The sequence below is a fragment of the Mobula hypostoma genome, chromosome 7 (genome assembly GCF_963921235.1).
Source record: "Mobula hypostoma chromosome 7, sMobHyp1.1, whole genome shotgun sequence".
NCBI classification, from domain to species: domain Eukaryota; kingdom Metazoa; phylum Chordata; class Chondrichthyes; order Myliobatiformes; family Myliobatidae; genus Mobula; species Mobula hypostoma.
The window spans coordinates 25,260,763-25,277,812 of NC_086103.1; the positions used below are offsets into that span (position 1 = coordinate 25,260,763).

Here is a 17,050-nt window from a genome sequence, read left to right on the forward strand (position 1 = left end):
ACCTATGTCTTAAATGCACCCAATGACCTGGCCTCCACAGCCTCATGTGTTAACGAATTCTGCAGATTCACCACCATCTAGCTAACGAAATTCCTCATAATCTCTATTCTAAATGGAGGTCACTCTATTCTGAGGCTGTGCCTTTTGTCCTAGACTTCCTCACCACAGGAAAGATCCTCTCCACATCCATTCTATCTAGGCATTTCAACATTCGAGAGGTTTCAATGAGATCTTCACCCCCTCATTCCTCTAAATTTCATCCCCCTGCAACTATACAGCCCAGAGCCATCAATCATTCCTCATACGTTAAGACTTTCATTCCTGGAACCATTTTCATGAACCTGCTCTGAAACTTTTCCATTGTCAGCACATTTCAGTATCCCCCTCAGCATCCTCACTGCTCTAAATGCACAAAAATAAATAAATAAATAATAAATAATGGGTAATAACCTACCTATGGTCTACACCTCTCCTCACTGAAGCCTTGATAAGCCAGATCCTCAGCTCCCCACTCCAACACTGGCCCACTCACACAATGGCTGCTCCACTTGAACTCTCTCGCCCTCTATGCAATCCAGTGTCTGCTTAGGACTGTGGCATGCAAAATCTTTATCTTAAATTTCACTTCATTATAATTACTAAAGTGCAGACATCACCTCTAGAATTAATAATCTTTCTTTAGTGCATCCATCCATCATAGAAAGAGATAGCACTGAAAGAGTCCATTGACCCATTTCTTCTATGCCAACCAAGTTGTCCATGTGAACCAATCTTATTTGCCTGCATTCTGCCCATATTCCTCTAAACCTCATCTATCCATGTATCTGTGCAAATGACTTTTAAGCATTGTAATTCTACCCACCTCTACCATTTCCTCTGGCAGCTCATTCCATATACCCTCCACTCTCTGGAAGGATAGGAAGTCGACCTACCTTGTGTCGTTTGAAGGGAAGGGGTAAGGAGAATAGGCCTTGGACAGTTTCTCCAGGAAATAATGAATTTCAACATCAAAATATTTTTTACTTAATGAGTTTTTATATATTATATTCAATCAATCTTTATCCAAAAAGAGGTGAAAGAATGCATTAGCAACGCACATCAAAGTTGCTGGTGAATGCAGCAGGCCAGGCAGCATCTCTAGGAAGAGGTACGGTCGACGTTTCGGGCTGAGACCCTTGGCCAGGACTCTTCCGAGAGATACTGCCTGGCCTGCTGCGTTCACCAGCAACTTTGATGTGTGTTACTTGAATTTCCAGCATCTGCAGAATTCCTCGTGTTTGCGAAAGAATGCATTATTTGGATTTGCAAGAAAAAAAATACTTTACCTCTTTTGATAGTGGTAGTTTATTGGAAGTAATAAGTTCAGGAAGAAAATTGAACCTAGTAACATGAGAAACAACAGAAAATGAAATAAAAGATACTGATCATGTAAAAATACTGTATGCAGTAGTATATACAGTTAGTGATACTTTATTAAGTACACCTCTACAACTAATCTGCCAATCATGCGGCAACACCTCAATGCAGAAAAACATGCAGACACGTTCAGGGGATTCAGTTGTTGCTCAGACCGAACACCAGAATGGGAAGAAATGTGATCAAAATGAGTTTGACTGTAGAATAATTGTTGCTGCCAGATAGGATGGTTTGAGTACCTTGGAAACTACTGATCTCCTGGGGTTTTGCACACAACCATTCCTAGAGTTTACAGAGGATGGTGCGATAAGAAAAAAAAATCCAGTGAGCGACAGTTCTGTGGGTGAAAATGCCTTCTTTATGAGAGAGGTCAGAGGAGAATGGCCAGACTGGTTCAAGCTGGCAACAAGGCAACAGTACCTCAAATAACCAAACAATTCAACAGTGGTGCGTAGAAGAAAGCACAACACGTCAAACTTTGAAATGGATCAGCTACAGCAGCAGATCACAAACATATACTCAGCGGCCTCTTTATTAGGGACAGGAGATACCTAATAAAGTGGTGGTCACTGAGTGTAAGTTTGAAAGTTTTATTTGTAAGGAGAGGTTGGATAAGCTTGGTTTATTCTTTCTGAAACAGAGAAGGCTGAGGGGTGCCTTTACAGAGGCTTATCAAATTATGAGGGACATAGATGTCTGGAACCTGAGGCCTCACTCTTAAAGTGACAGAAGAAATTCAAAGCAGATCTGAGATCAACTTTTTCACACAGAGGTTGAGGAAACTCTTCAGAGGAGATGGAAGAGGGAAGTAGGCATTTCGACAGGTATTTAGATAGGGACGATCCAGTGGGATACAAATCTAATGCACGCAAGTGAGGTTAACATAGACAGGCATCATAGTCAACATGGGTTAAGTGAACCAGAAAGACCTGTTTCTGCTCTGTGTATTTCTACAATTCAATGATACTAGCTTTTACCTGCCATTTTGTGTGGAGTATAATTAAATAATAACATATTCAACTTGTGACAATAATGTGCAATTATTTGTTTTAAGTATGATGCAGAATTGCCCTGGACTTCGGTGACAGGAATGAGTCACAATTTATATATCTTTTGGGATACCCCTGCAGGTCAGCGATGAAATTTGGAGTTGCAGTTTTCTCTGTCGTAATGCAACCAATGCAAGATGGATCCCCGGAAATCAGAATCTGTCAAACATGTGACAACTTATCACTAACCGAACGATATGATGAAGCCATCTGAACTATTCAAGAAGGTTATTTTTCCCCCATTGGGAAGTCAGTTTTATAAAAGATATCGTGGAGCATGTTCATCTGTGAATACAATTGACCTTAAGACTTATGTAGAAAACTGTTACTTGGAGAAGGAAAAAAATCTAAATCTAACTTTATTTACATTCATTTCAGATGCCATTTTAAGCCAGATAGATTTGGTAAGTAATCCCTCAGCTTTTTCATCATTCATCATCTTCAAAGCATTAGTCAGAGGCAGGCACTTTCTTATTGAAAGACAGCCTGCTTAATCTTGTTGCAGCATACATTCTGGGAGCTCTGGCAGCTACTGTCTGTTTTCACTTCTACTGACTGAATGAAATTGGTTTTGACCTAAATTAATCAGTTTTTTTAAAAAAATGCATTTTCTTTTCATTTTTTTTTGTACCAAATCAGTTTCACTTGGATTCATTACTTTTTTTTTTGACGATCGTCAGGGAGAAAGAGAGAATTTTTTTCTTCATTTCTTTCTTTTTACTCAAGGGAAAAAAAAACGTGTCGTGTTTTATATGCAGACGCTCACAATAGCTCAAAAGGAATTAAAATCAAGGGGATGCAAAACATTCTTGAGTAAAATGCCAGTCCTATCAGCAAGGAAGCCTCATGCAGGGGGCAGAGTGAGATGTTGATTGAGGGAGATTCATCAAATGATGAGAAACATTTTCATGTTTCATTTCTCCCCATTATTAATTTGGATAATCCTTCTTACTACTGTATTCAAATTGTCTGTATGGCATATGTTGGAATCATAAATCAAAAAAAACCAGCAGATACTGGAAAATAGATGAGGCTGGAAATATCCATCAGGTTAGAAAACATCGGCAGAGTAAGCTAACTGGTCAATACTCATCAGTTTGGACTAAATGTGATTGTTCCATCTCCTACTTACAAATGCTAGATATCACATCTAATGTTGCAATGTTTCTGTAATTTGATATTAAACTCTGATAGGTTCTATATCAAACCTTTATAGCCTTTCTTTATCAAAACTTTCAAATCAATAAGAATACATTCTCTACTTCCATCACATCTTTTCTCAGGTTGGACTGGAATTTAAGAAGCATGCCAGATAAATCCTTGAAACTTCACATGATAACATCTGAATTGTGGAATCTAGGTGTATATATGGCTCAAATAAACTGTGGAGAAGACACTTCAATCTCCCCTCTATCTTTCAGTCCAGATGAAAGGTCTTGACCATGAATATCCATAGATGCTGCCTGACAAATGAGTTCCTCCAGTATGTTTTTTTATTGATTCAGATTCCAGCATCTGAAGTCTCTTGTGTCCCTCTATGGAGGCATCCATCGTTAAGGACCCTCAACATTAAGGACACACTCTCTTCTCAATGATACCATCAGGGAGGATGTACCGAAGCCTGAAGATGCATACTCAATGTTTTAGGAATAGCTTGTCCCCGTCCACCATCAGATCTTTGAACGGTTCACGAATCCATGAAAACTACCTCATTATTTCACTCTCTTTTTGTGCTACTTATTCATTTAAAATATTTTTTATTTTAACTTATAGAAATTTTTATGTATTGCATTTTGCTGTCGCAAAATAACAAATTTAATGACAGATGATATTAAACCTGATTTTGGTTCTGACATTATGCAACACCAGATCTCTAAAATCTTCTTGAAAAAGATATACTTTCATTTAGAAAAATTTACCTGGAAATGTAGAAGAATATTAGATTAGATTAGATTCAAATTTATTGTCATTGTGCCGAGTACAGATACAAAGCCAATAAAATGCAGTTAGCATCTAACCAGAAATGCAAAGAATAGTGTTATTTACAAAATAATTGCGAATAAAAAGTAAGTGCTACAGCACACAAATATAAAAGTACTGAGACAGTACAATATGGGTGCAATACTGCTTAGCGCTGTGATGTGAGGTTCAGCAGGGTCACAGCCTCAGGGAAGAAGCTCTTCCTGTGCCGGCTGGTGCGGGAGTGGAGACTCCTGTAGCGCCTACCGGATGGGAGGAGAGTAAAAAGTCCATGGTTAGGGTGAGATGCATCCTTGATAATGCTTTTTGCCCTGCCCAGGCAGCGTTTATGGTAGATGTTCTCAATGATGGGCAATTGGTATATGGTATATCATCATTCCCTCCCATGTCCTCAATCACTTTTCTATAGGAGATGGATCACAAGGTGCATGCAAGTTTTGTGATGAAAACCCATCATTCATGGGAATCATGCACACTACTCTCATGTACAGTACACAATGAACTAAAACTTTTTTCCTGATTTACTTGGGCATCTTTTCAAATACTGTATACGGGTCCAAGTAAATATGTTACTTCGTGATTACAGTTTCCTTAATTAATGATAAACATCATTCACAAAATAATGTAATTGCAATTTAACACATTTATTGTGTTCATGTGGGTAACTTCTGTGGGCATGTGGCCAAGTGGTTAAGGCATTGGACTAGCGACCTGAAGGTTGTGAGTTCGAGCCCCAGCTGAGGCAACGTGTTGTGTCCTTGAGCAAGGCACTTAATCACACATTGCTCTGTGACGACACTGGTGCCAAGCTGTATGGGTCCTAATGCCCTTCCCTTGGACAACATCAGTGTCGTGGAGAGGGGAGACTTGCAGCATGGGCAACTGCTGGTCTTCCATACAACCTTGCCCAGGCCTGCACTCTGGAGAGTGAAGACTTTCCAGGTGCAGATCCATGGTCTTGCAAGACTAACGGATGCTTTTACTAGGTAACTTCCATTAAAAAAGGGCTGCAGGATATATTAGTGTATGCTGTTTGCAGCGTAACGATGTCGACAAAATGGCTTTTAAAAGATAAAGTGCTATTTGAAATACATTTTTTCACAAAAGCTATACTTTTCTTATTTGATATGCTTCTTGTCTTGATTTCCATTAGCTGATACATCATGAGTGACAGAATGCTGCTGGACTTCATAAGACCCTAAGACATAGGAGCAGAATTAGGCCACCAGGCCCATCGAGTCTGCTCTGCCATTCAATCGTGGCTGATCTTTTTTTTTCTCCTCCTCAACCCCAGTTCCTGGCCTTCTCCCAGTAACTTTTGATCCCATGTCTAATCAAGAACCTATCAATCACTGCCTTAATTACACCCAGTGACCCAGCCTCCACAGCTACATGTGGCAACAAGTTCCACAAATTCACCACCCTTTGGCTAAAGAAATTTCCCTGCATCTTTGTTTTAAAAGGGTGCCCCTCTATCCCGAGGCTGTGCCCTCTTCTCCTGGACTCTCCCACCATGGGAAACATCCTTTCCACACCTACTCTGTCTAGGCCTTCAACATTCGAAAGGTTTCAATGAGATCCCCCCTCATCCATCTGAATTCCAGCGAGTACAGACCCAGAGCCATTAAACGTTCCTCGTATGATAACCTTTTTATTCCTGGAATCATCCTTGTGAACCTCCTCTGGATCTTCTCCAATCTTTTCTAAGATGAGGGGCTCAAAACTGTTCACAATACTCAAGGTGAGGCCTCACCAGTGCTTTATAAAGCCTCAGCATTTCATCCTGTATTTTCTCCACATATAGAAAATAGTCCGCACATTTATTTCTTCTACCAAGGTGCATTACCATGCATTTTCCAACATTGTATTTCATTTGCCCCTTTCTTGCCCATTCTCCTAATCTGTCTAAGTTTTTCTGCATCCTACCTGTTTCCTTAACCCTATCTGCCCCTCCACCAATCTTTGTATTATCTTCAAACTTGGCAACAAAGTCATCGATTCCATCATCTAAATCATTTATATACAGCATAAAAAGAAATGGTCCCAACACTGACCCCTACGGAACACCACTGAAAATTGTCTAGCAAAGATTCCTCATCTAATTTTACTTCTTTCCTATCTCCCCTCATCTTCTTCCCATTTTTGCCTCCTCATTTAGACAATCTTCACAGTGAGTGAATATTTAGCCATCTGACTTGTATTTCAAGATCAAGATTGTTTAATGTCATTTCAAGTATGCAAGTATAAAGGAGATGACATATTTGTTACTCTCGATTTAATGCAGCTCATAAAAAACCTCAATGAGATAATAGACACAAGAATCATTTAAAAAACAAAATATTTATAAATGCATAAGATAGCATGTTACATAAATTGATTTTCCACCCAAAAATGGCACTAAGCTCCGTAGTGTCTGTACATGGGAGGAACCATAATAAACTCACACAGCCCCTGCCAATCCTGCGATTTCAGCACCTGAGGCCAACATGTGAGCAGCCTTCAGGAGAGTGAACCCTTAAAAGCATCCGGCCCAGATGGGGTACCTGGCCAAATCATAAAAACCTGTACTGATCAACTGGCTGAAGTGTTCACTGAGATCATTAATGCCTCACCTTGGCAGACTGAGCTACACACCTGCTTCAAGCAGGCTTCAATTATAATCGGTGCCTAAGAAGAATGTGGTAACCTGCCTTAATGAGTGTCATCCAGTAGCACTCACATCCTCAGTGGTGAACTGCTTTGAGAGGTTGGTGTTGAAATATTATTATTATGATTACGAGGACACGCAGTCCCCTTCTATTGTCATTTAGTAATGCATGCAAGAAGGATAATATATAACAAGAAGGATAATATATCAACCTCTTCCTGAGAAGAGACTAGAATCCAGTCCAATTTGCCTACTGGTGCAACAGGTCCAGAGCAGATGCCATCTCACTGGCTCTTCACTCAACCCTGGAACATCTGGACAGCAAAGATACATGCATCAGGATGCTCTTTATCGACCACAGCTTGGCATTTAATATCATCATCCTCTCAAAGCTAATCAATAAGCTTCAAGACCTTGACCTCATTCCCTCCTTGTGCAATTGGATCCTCGATTTCCTCACTTGCAGACCCCTGTCAATTCGGATTGGCAACAACATGTCCTCCACAAGCTCCATCAGCACAGGTGGACCGCAAGGCTGTATACTTAGCCCCCTGATCTATTCACTTTACACTTATGACTGTGTGTCTAAGCACAGGCCCAATGCCATATTAAAATTTGCTGATGACACCACTGTTGTAGGCTGAATGAAAGGTGGTGACAAATCAGCACGTAGGAGGGAGATTAGTGATCTGGCTGAGTGGTGCCACTCCAAGCTCTTACACAATATCAGCAAGAACAAGGAGCTTATTATTGACTTTAGGAGGAGGAAACCAGAGGCCAGAAAGTTCTAATCAAAAGGTTCAAAGGAACATCTAAGCAAGCCTGATGCATCTTGGAAACAAGTCCTGTGGACTGATGAAGTTAAAATAGAACTTTTTGGCAGCAATGAGCAAAGGTATGTTTGGAGAAAAAAGGGTGCAGAATTTCATGAAAATAACACCTCTCCAACTGTTAAGCATGAGGGTGGATTGATCATGCTTTGGGCTTGCGTTGCAGCCAATAGCACGGGGAACATTTACTGGTAGAGGGAAGAATGAATTCAATTAAATACCAGCAAATTCTGGAAGCAAACATCATACTGTCTGTAAAAAAGCCGAAGATGAAAAGAGGATGGCTTCCACAACAGGATAATGATTCTAAACACACCTCAAAATCCACAATGGACTACCTCAAGAGATGCAAGCTAAAAGTTTTGCCATGGCCCTCACAGTCCCCTGACCTAAACATCATCGAGAATCTGTGGATAGACCTCAAAAGAGCAGTGCATGCAAGATGACCCAAGAATCTCACAGAACTAGAAGCATTTTGCAAGGAAGAATGGACAAAAATCCCCCAAACAAGAATTGAAAGACTCTTAGCTGGCTACAAGAAGTCTTTACAGGCTGTGATACTTGCCAAAGGGGGTGTTACAAAGTACTGACCATATAGGGTGCCCAAACTTTTGATTTGGGCCCTTTTCATTCTTCGTTACTTTGAAACTGGAAAAGATGGAAATAAAAAAGTTTTCTTGCTTAAAATATTAAAGAAATGTGTCATCTTTAACTTTATGCCTTTTGGAAATCAGTTCATCTTTTACTCGCTTAGCTATTCAGAGTAACAGAAATTTTGACCAGGGGTGCCCAAACTTTTGCATGCTACTGTATGTCCTTGATGGCAGATATGCTGATGTCAGTGATGCGTTAGGCAGTTTTGACTACCTTTTCTAGAGCCTTCCTGTTTCTCGCAGTGCAGTTTCCAAACCATGCAATGATGCAGCTTATCAAGATTTTCTCCGCTGTGCATCCGCAGAATGATGTGGATGTATAGTAGATGCATACTGTATAGTCCAGATCTCTTCAGCCTCCAAAGAAAGTGGAGGTGTTGGTGACCTTTCCTGATTGTGTAGAGTGTGTTCAGGGACCACGAGAGGTTGTGTGAGATGTGCACTCCCAGAAGTTTGAAATTGCTTTCAGTTTCCATTGCTCTTTTGTTTTGTTGACATTGAGGATGAGGTTATTTGCCTGGCACCAACTCTCACGCTCTTCCTTCGCCTCTCCATAGTACAACTCATCATTGTTGATATTGACCCCCGCCACTGTCCTATCATCAGAGAACTTGATAATGTGATTACTTGGGTGTTTGGTTATGCAGTCATGTGTAATTATGGTATAAATTTTAAGTGATTATCCAACAACGCTTTTGAGAGATGATTGTAAGGATAGGAGAAAACAACCAGATGTTTAATTCCATTGAAGAGAATGCGACATCTTTGTTTAGAATTTTGTTGGATTTTGAACATGAGCTAAAAAGAAAAGGCTGGACAAATTTGGGGTGGTTTCTCTGGAGCATTGGAGGATGAGAGGGGGACTTATAGAAGTTTATAAAGTTATGAGAGATTTTGATAGGGTAGACCGTACAGAAAGTTTACAAGGACGTTACCTGGACTTGAGGGCCTGAGTTATAGGGAAAGGTTGTATAGGAGAAGACTATAACCTACAGCATAATAGAATGAAGGGAGATTTAATAGATGTATACAAAATTATGCGGGGTATAGATAGGGTAAATGCAAGCAGTCTTTTCCCACTGAAGTTGGGTGAAATAAGATCCAGAGAGCATGGGTAAAGGGTGAAAGGTGAAATGTTTAAGAGGAACATGAGGTGGAATTTCTTCACTCAGAGTGTGGCGATTTACAGTGGAATGAGCTGCCAACACAAGTGGTGGATGCAGGTTCATTTTGAACATTTAAAAGAAGCTTGTATAGATATATGGATGGGAGGGATATGGACGGATGTGGTCCGGGTACAGGTGGATGGGAGTAGGCAGATTAATGGTTCAGCATATGGGTCGAGGAGTCTGTTTCTGTGCTATAGTGTTATATGACTCCATGATTCTAACATTATTTAAAATGTCAAATGCTAGACGACCTGCCTTTAAGACTGTGGTGGGGGTGGGTGGGTAGTGGGGAAGGAGAGTTTAAAGGAAATGTTCAGGGCAAGATTTTTTACACAGGCAGTCATAGATGCCTGGAAAAGCTGCCATGAAGAGTGGTGTATGCAGATACAATAGCGATGTTTAAGAGATTTCTAAATGGAAGCATGATATAGAGGGAATGGTGGGATATAGGTCATATGCAGGCAGAAGAGATTTAGTTTAATGTGTCACCATGTTCAGCAAAGATATACTGTATTGGGCTGAAGGTATAATGGGCTGTAGTGTTCTATAACAGTGTAACAAGCAGGATTACTTACAGTGTAACTATCGCTAATTGATCATATATTTTTCTTTATTGATTAACTAAAATTATATCTCAACCTCAGGAATAGCCAACTATCTATTTTATAGATATGTGAAAAGAAAAAGATTGGTTAAGGCAAATGTAGGTCCCTTACAGTCAGAAACAGGTGAACTGATCATGGGGAACAAGGACATGGCAGACCAATTGAATAACTACTTTGGTTCTGTCTTCATTAAGGAGGACATAAATAATCTTCCCGAAATAGTAGGGGACCGAGAGTCTAGAGAAATAGAGGAACTGAAGGAAATACATGTTAGTAGGGAAGTGCTGTTAGGTAAATTGAAGGGATTAAAGGCAGATAAATCCCCAGAGCCAGATGGTCTGCATCCCAGAGTGCTTAAGGAAGTAGCCCAAGAAATAGTGGATGCATTAGTGATAATTTTTCAAAACTCTTCTGGATTAGTTTCTGAGGATTGGAGGGTGGCTAATGTAACCCCGCTATTTAAAAAAGGAGGGAGAGAGAAACTGGGGAATTATAGACTGGTAAGTCTGACATCGGTGTTGGGGAAAATGCTAGTGTCAGTTATCAAAAATGTGATAACAGCACATTTGGAAAGCGGTAAAATCATCAGACAAAGTCAGCATGGATTTGTGAAAGGAAAATCATGTCTGACAAATTTCATAGAATTTTTTGAGGATGTAACTAGTAGAGTGGATAGGGGAGAACCAGTGGATGTGGTGTATTTGGATTTTCAAAAGGCTTTTGACAAGGTCCCACACAGGAGATTAATGTGCAAACTTAAAGCACATGGTATTGGGGGTATAGTATTGATGTGGATAGAGAATTGGTTGGCAGACAGGAAGCAAAGAGTGGGAATAAACGGGACCTTTTCAGAATGGCAGGCGGTGGCTAGTGGGGTACCGCAAGGCTCAGTACTGGGACCCCAGTTGATTACAATATATATTAATGACTTAGACGAGGGAATTAAATGCAGCATCTCCAAGTTTGTGGATGACATGAAGCTGGGAGGAATTGTTAGCTGTGAGGAGGATGCTAAGAGGATGCAGGGATAGATTAGGTGACTTGGATAGGTTGGGTGAGTGGGCAATTTCATGGCAGATGCAATTTAATGTGGATAAATGTGAGTTTATCCACTTTTGTGGCAAGAACAGGAAAACAGATTATTATCTGAATGGTGGCCAATTAGGAAAAGGGGAGGTGCAACGAAACCTGGGTGTCATTGTACGCCAGTCATTGAAAGTGGGCATGTAGGTACAGCAGACGGTGAAAAAGGCGAATGGTATGCTGGCATTCATAGCAAGAGGATTCGAGTACAGGAGCAGGGAGGTTCTACTGTAGTTGTACAAGGCCTTGATGAGACCACACCTGGAGTATTGTGTGCAGTTTTGGTCCCCTAATCTGAGGAAAGACATTCTTGCCATAGAGGGAGTACAAAAAAGGTTCACCAGATTGATTCTTGGGATGGCAGGACTTTCATATGAAGAAAGACTGGATTGACTAGGCTTATACTCGCTCGAATTTAGAAGATTGAGGGGGGATCTGATTGAAACGTATAAAATTCTGAGGGGATTGGACAGGCTGATGCAGGAAGATTGTTCCCGATGTTGGGGAAGTCCAAAATGAGGGGTCACAGTTTGAGGATAAAGGAGAAGCCTTTTAGGACCGAGATGAGGAAAAACTTCTTCTCACAGAGAGTGGTGAATCTGTGGAATTCTCTGCCACAGGAAACAGTTGAGGCCAGTTCATTGGCTATATTCAAGAGGGAGTTAGATATGGTCCTTGTGGCTAAAGGTATCGGGGTGTGGAGAGAAGGCAGGTACAGGGTTCTGAGTTGGATGATCAGCCATGATTGTACTGAATGGCGGTGCAGGCTCGAAGGGCCGAATGGCCTAATCCTGCACCTATCTTCTATGTTTCTATGTTTCTATCTGTGCAATACTTGTACATTCTAAAGCAACCATTATTACACATTCAAAAGTCGCTGGTGAACGCAGCAGGCCAGGCAGCATCTCTAGGAAGAGGTGCAGTCGACGTTTCAGGCCGAGACCCTTCGTCAGGACTAACTGAAGGAAGAGTGAGTAAGGGATTTGAAAGTTGGAGGGGGAGGGGGAGATCCAAAATGATCGGAGAAGACAGGAGGGGGAGGGATGGAGCCAAGAGCTGGACAGGTGATAGGCAAAAGGGATACGAGAGGATCATGGGACAGGAGGTCCGGGAAGAAAGACTGTGGGGGGGGGGACCCAGAGGATGGGCAAGGGGTATATTCAGAGGGACAGAGGGAGAAAAAGGAGAGTGAGAGAAAGAATGTGTGTATAAAAATAAATAACGGATGGGGTACGAGGGGGAGGTGGGGCGTTAGCGGAAGTTAGAGAAGTTGATGTTCATGCCATCAGGTTGGAGGCTACCCAGACGGAGTATAAGGTGTTGTTCCTCCAACCTGAGTGTGGCTTCATCTTTCCAACCTGAGTGTATTACACATTATTACACATGTTCTGATTGTCCAAGCTGAGCCAGTTATTGTTCAATGACAGGAACTTTGATGTTATGTTGAGTAGATTTTCACATCTCCCTTATACTAACGCGGTATGTAGCCCCGAAAGTCTTGGTTAGCTCTTATTGTCCCATTTATTTCTCTTTAACCTATTCCTCCACAAGCAAGCAGCCAGTGACACAGATTTAGATTGGTAAACTCACAATCCAGAGTTCGATCCTGACCTCAGGTTCTATCAGTATGGAGTCTGAGAGTTCTTCTCATGAGTTTGTGTGTTTCGTCCATTCCCAGTGATGTGGGTGTTGGGTAAATTAACTGACTACTGCAAATTGCCTCTTATGTGCAGGTGAACAGCAACATTGGAAGGAATGGTCTGAATGTGAAGGAAACAGATTGGGATAGGATAAAATAGCATAAAATTAATGCCTGGTAGTAGTCATGGGCATTATTGGCTGTAGGGCCTGTTTCTTTGCTGTATCTCTTGATTAATCTATGGCTTTATTACACTCAGTGGCCACGTTATTAGGTACATCTGTACACCTGCACGTTAATGCAAATATCTAATCAGCCAATCATGTGGCACAAACTCAACACATGAATGCATGCAGACATAGTCAAGAGTTTCAGTTGTTCTTTAGATCATACATCAGAATAGGGAAGAAATGTGATCTACTTTGACCATGTAATAATTGCTTGCTCCAGACGGGTTGGTTTGAGTATCTCAGAAACCGCTGTTCTCCTGGGATTTTCACACACAACAGTCTCTGGAGCTTGCAGGGGATGGTGCGAGAAACAAAGAACATCCAGTGAGCAGCAGTTCTGTGAGAAAAAACAACACTGTTATTAGAGAGGTCAGAGGAGAATGGCCAGATTGGTTCAAGCTGACGGGAGGGCAACAGTAACCCGAATAACCATGCCTTACAAGAGTGTTGTACAGAAGAACATCTCTGAACACCTAGCACATTGAACCCTGAAGTGGGTGGGCTAAAGCTAAAGAAGACCATGAACTCAGTGATCACTTTACTAGGTACAGGGCGTACGTAATAAAGTAATTAATGAATGTACATGCTAGTTGACAACCCTCTCCTCAACTAATTTTTCCACCAGCCATGTACACAAGGGGGAGTTTATAGTAGCCAATTAACAATCCCACCAGTATTGTTTTGGGTTTGGTAGGAAACTGGAACACCTGAGGAAACTCTATCAGTCACGTTTCACTGAACAGGAGGTCAGTATCGAATCTCGATGACTGGAGCTCAGAACTGGCTGTAACTGCCACAGTATCACTATATGCTTGACAATTTGGCAACAATTAACATTAGAAATGGTAGGATCAATTAAAGGAGGCTTGACTGGTTGCAGCATGATACAGAATTGTCTATCGGTGTGGTCAGATGTCCAAATGCAGAGAATCTGATTGGGTGTATTGGTGCAATTTCAATAAATCATTAAATCTGACCATGCAGCATTTCAACCACCTATTTAACTATCTCACATGTATTGCATTCATTGCAAAAAATAGCATCTTCTTCCTGCTGATTTTATTCATCAGAATCAGGTTTATTATCACTGACATATGACATGAAATTTGTTGTTTTGTGGCAGCAGTACGGTGCAAAGACATAAAATTAAGAAAATTAATAAATAGCGCAAAGAAAAAGAATTAGTGAGGTAGTGTTCATGGCTTCATCACTCATTCAGAAACCTGATGGTAGAGGGGAAGGAGCTGTTTCTAAATTGTTGAGCGTGGGTCTTCAGGCTCCTGTATCTCCTCCCTCATGGTAGTAACGTGAAGGGAACGTGCCACATAGTGAAGGTGCTGAGTGATGGTTGCCATGTTCTTGAGGTACCACCTCTTGAGATGTCCTCAATGGTTGGGGAGGGAGGGGTTGGTACCTGCGATGGAACTGTCGACATTCGTTAGTTTTAAAGCTGATAGTCTGAATTTCTTGCCACAAATGGAAGACGTATCAGGTCTGCAAGGAAGGTCAGGGGTTCTATTCAGAGAAAAAGGCCAAAACAAAATTCTCACTTACTTTGCCTGTCTACTATTTATAATCGTAAACCACTTGTTTCCATTGTCAGGTAACCAGTAGCAAAATTCTGGAATTAATTGTGTGTAGCTGAGAGCTTCATCAATCTTCCAGGTGAATAAATTCTGATATGCAAGTAGCAGTGACGATGAAAGTGTGAAAAAAAATGCTTGACTGTGTAATCTATGTCAGTGTGTGTTTAAGTGACTGATATGGGCCTCTTGGCTTTTTCACATGAGATAGAAAACCCTGTAGTCGAGGTTAAGTGTTTGAATTGTTTACAGTTTTTATGTTTGTCCAATTGTGAAACATTGAATCGGATCTTCAAATTGATAAAACCGGCGAAGCACATATTGGGAGATAAGCAGGAATCGTCAGATGTATGGGTGACCTATCTTTAGACCTCTTCCAAGCAGGTGGCGCTATGTATCCCCAGCAACCTGGATTCAATCCTGAACTTGGATGCTCTGTGTAGCCTGCATATCGTCCCTATAATTGTGTGGGTTTCCCTCAGGCACTCCACTTTCCTCCAGTCTTCCAAAGAGGTACACAGTGGCAATTCATTTGGCCTCTGCCCCTCGTGTGTAGCTGAGTGATAGAATCTGGAGTAAAGTTGATGAGAGTGTGAGGAAAATAAAGAGGGATTTATATAGGATTGGTGTAAGTGATGGGCATGTTTCTATGCTATGTGACCCCAGAATTTTAGGCATACAATACTGTGCACAAGCCATACAGTATATCTATCTAGGGTGCCTAAGACTTTGCTACAGTATTGTAGTAATTTAAGTATTGCACTATATTGCTGCCACACAAAAAAAAAACAAACTTCATGACATATGTGAGGGATGATAAACTTGATTCTGATATGGGTCTCTATCGTGGACTGAGAGTGAGATGAGGGAAAGGAGAGGGGAATCGTGAGTGGGGAAAAGGGGAACGGAGAGAAGAGGGAGTGGGAAGTATCAGAGAGACATTCAGTAATGATCATTAAATCAATTGTTTGGAATCAAGTGACCTTACTTGGTGTCTCAGAGCTGGGTGTGTCTACATCCATGCCAACCCTCCCCCATCAGCCCTGGCATTCCTTCTCTGCCTCCTGTCCCACACCCCTTCTGTGGTGCTCTACCCTCACCGTTTCCAACATCCTTTGCTCCTGCTGGATTAGCAAACTCGCTCTTTGCTCCATGACAAATACAATACTGTCTTAGGCATCCTAGCTATAAATATGTGACTAAGACTTTTTTGGGCAGTTTTGTAGATCATTGGAAAAGAAAAGAGATATTTTAGCTATCATCCTCAACACACATTTATGGGGATGGGGATTAAATTCTGGCTCTTACATTAATAGATAACAGGCCAGAAGCTGTAGAAAAGCCATTGGCTATTCATTAATTGGCAAAGATGGTCAGAAGATGAGAGCGGTGTCACAAGTTCTTGACAGTTTCCTTTATTTCCTAACTGTAAATGTAGAAATTTCCTTTAGTTATTTAAAATGGACACCACAGTTAATATGGTGTAAAGAGTTTCATTCAAACTGAAATAAGATTGCTTATTTGGAAGCTTTTTTGCTTCATTTGTAAAAATAAAAACCATAAATGTATTGCAGATGGAGGCTTCAATGTTTATTAACCAAAACAGCTTAGTAGCCCTGACTACAACCCAGAACCATCACAGCCAAAGCCCTCCCCACCATTGAGCACATCTCCAAGGAGCACTGTCACAAGAAAGCAGCATCTATCATCAAAGACCCCCACCAAGCATCAAGGCCATGCTCTCTTCTTGCTGCTGCCATCAGGAAAGAGTTACAAGAGCATTGGATCCCACACCATCAGGTTCAGGAACAGGAATTACCCTGAACTATAAGGCTATTGAACTGGCAGGCAAAGCATCACTCACCACAACTCTGAACTGATTCGGCAACCTATAAACTCATTTCCAAGAACTCTTTATAACTCATGTTCTCAGTATTACTCTTTATTTGCACACTTTGTCTTCATTTCTTCATTAGTTATTTGTTTGTCTTTGTTTATGCATAGTTTTTCTTAAATTCTATTGTATTTATTTTGCTGTAAAGACGTGCAAGAAAATGAATCCCAAGGTTGTATAAGGTAACGTATACATACATACTTTGATAATGAATATACTTTGGCTTTGATTTTTAACTTTGACAAAGCCAGCAGAGTCATAAAGGAATATAT

At 41.0% G+C, this 17,050-nt stretch overlaps 1 long non-coding RNA gene across 2 annotated transcripts in view; it reads left to right on the plus strand.

Moving 5' to 3' along the window:
* Positions 1-17,050, plus strand: part of LOC134348874 (uncharacterized) — a 135,152-nt gene that overhangs the window by 44,464 nt on the left and 73,638 nt on the right. For both annotated transcript variants that reach the window (XR_010018508.1, XR_010018507.1), the window contains exons 2-3: positions 2,547-2,692; positions 2,844-2,869. This is a non-coding gene — a long non-coding RNA (uncharacterized LOC134348874). The remainder of the gene's footprint in view (positions 1-2,546; positions 2,693-2,843; positions 2,870-17,050) is intronic.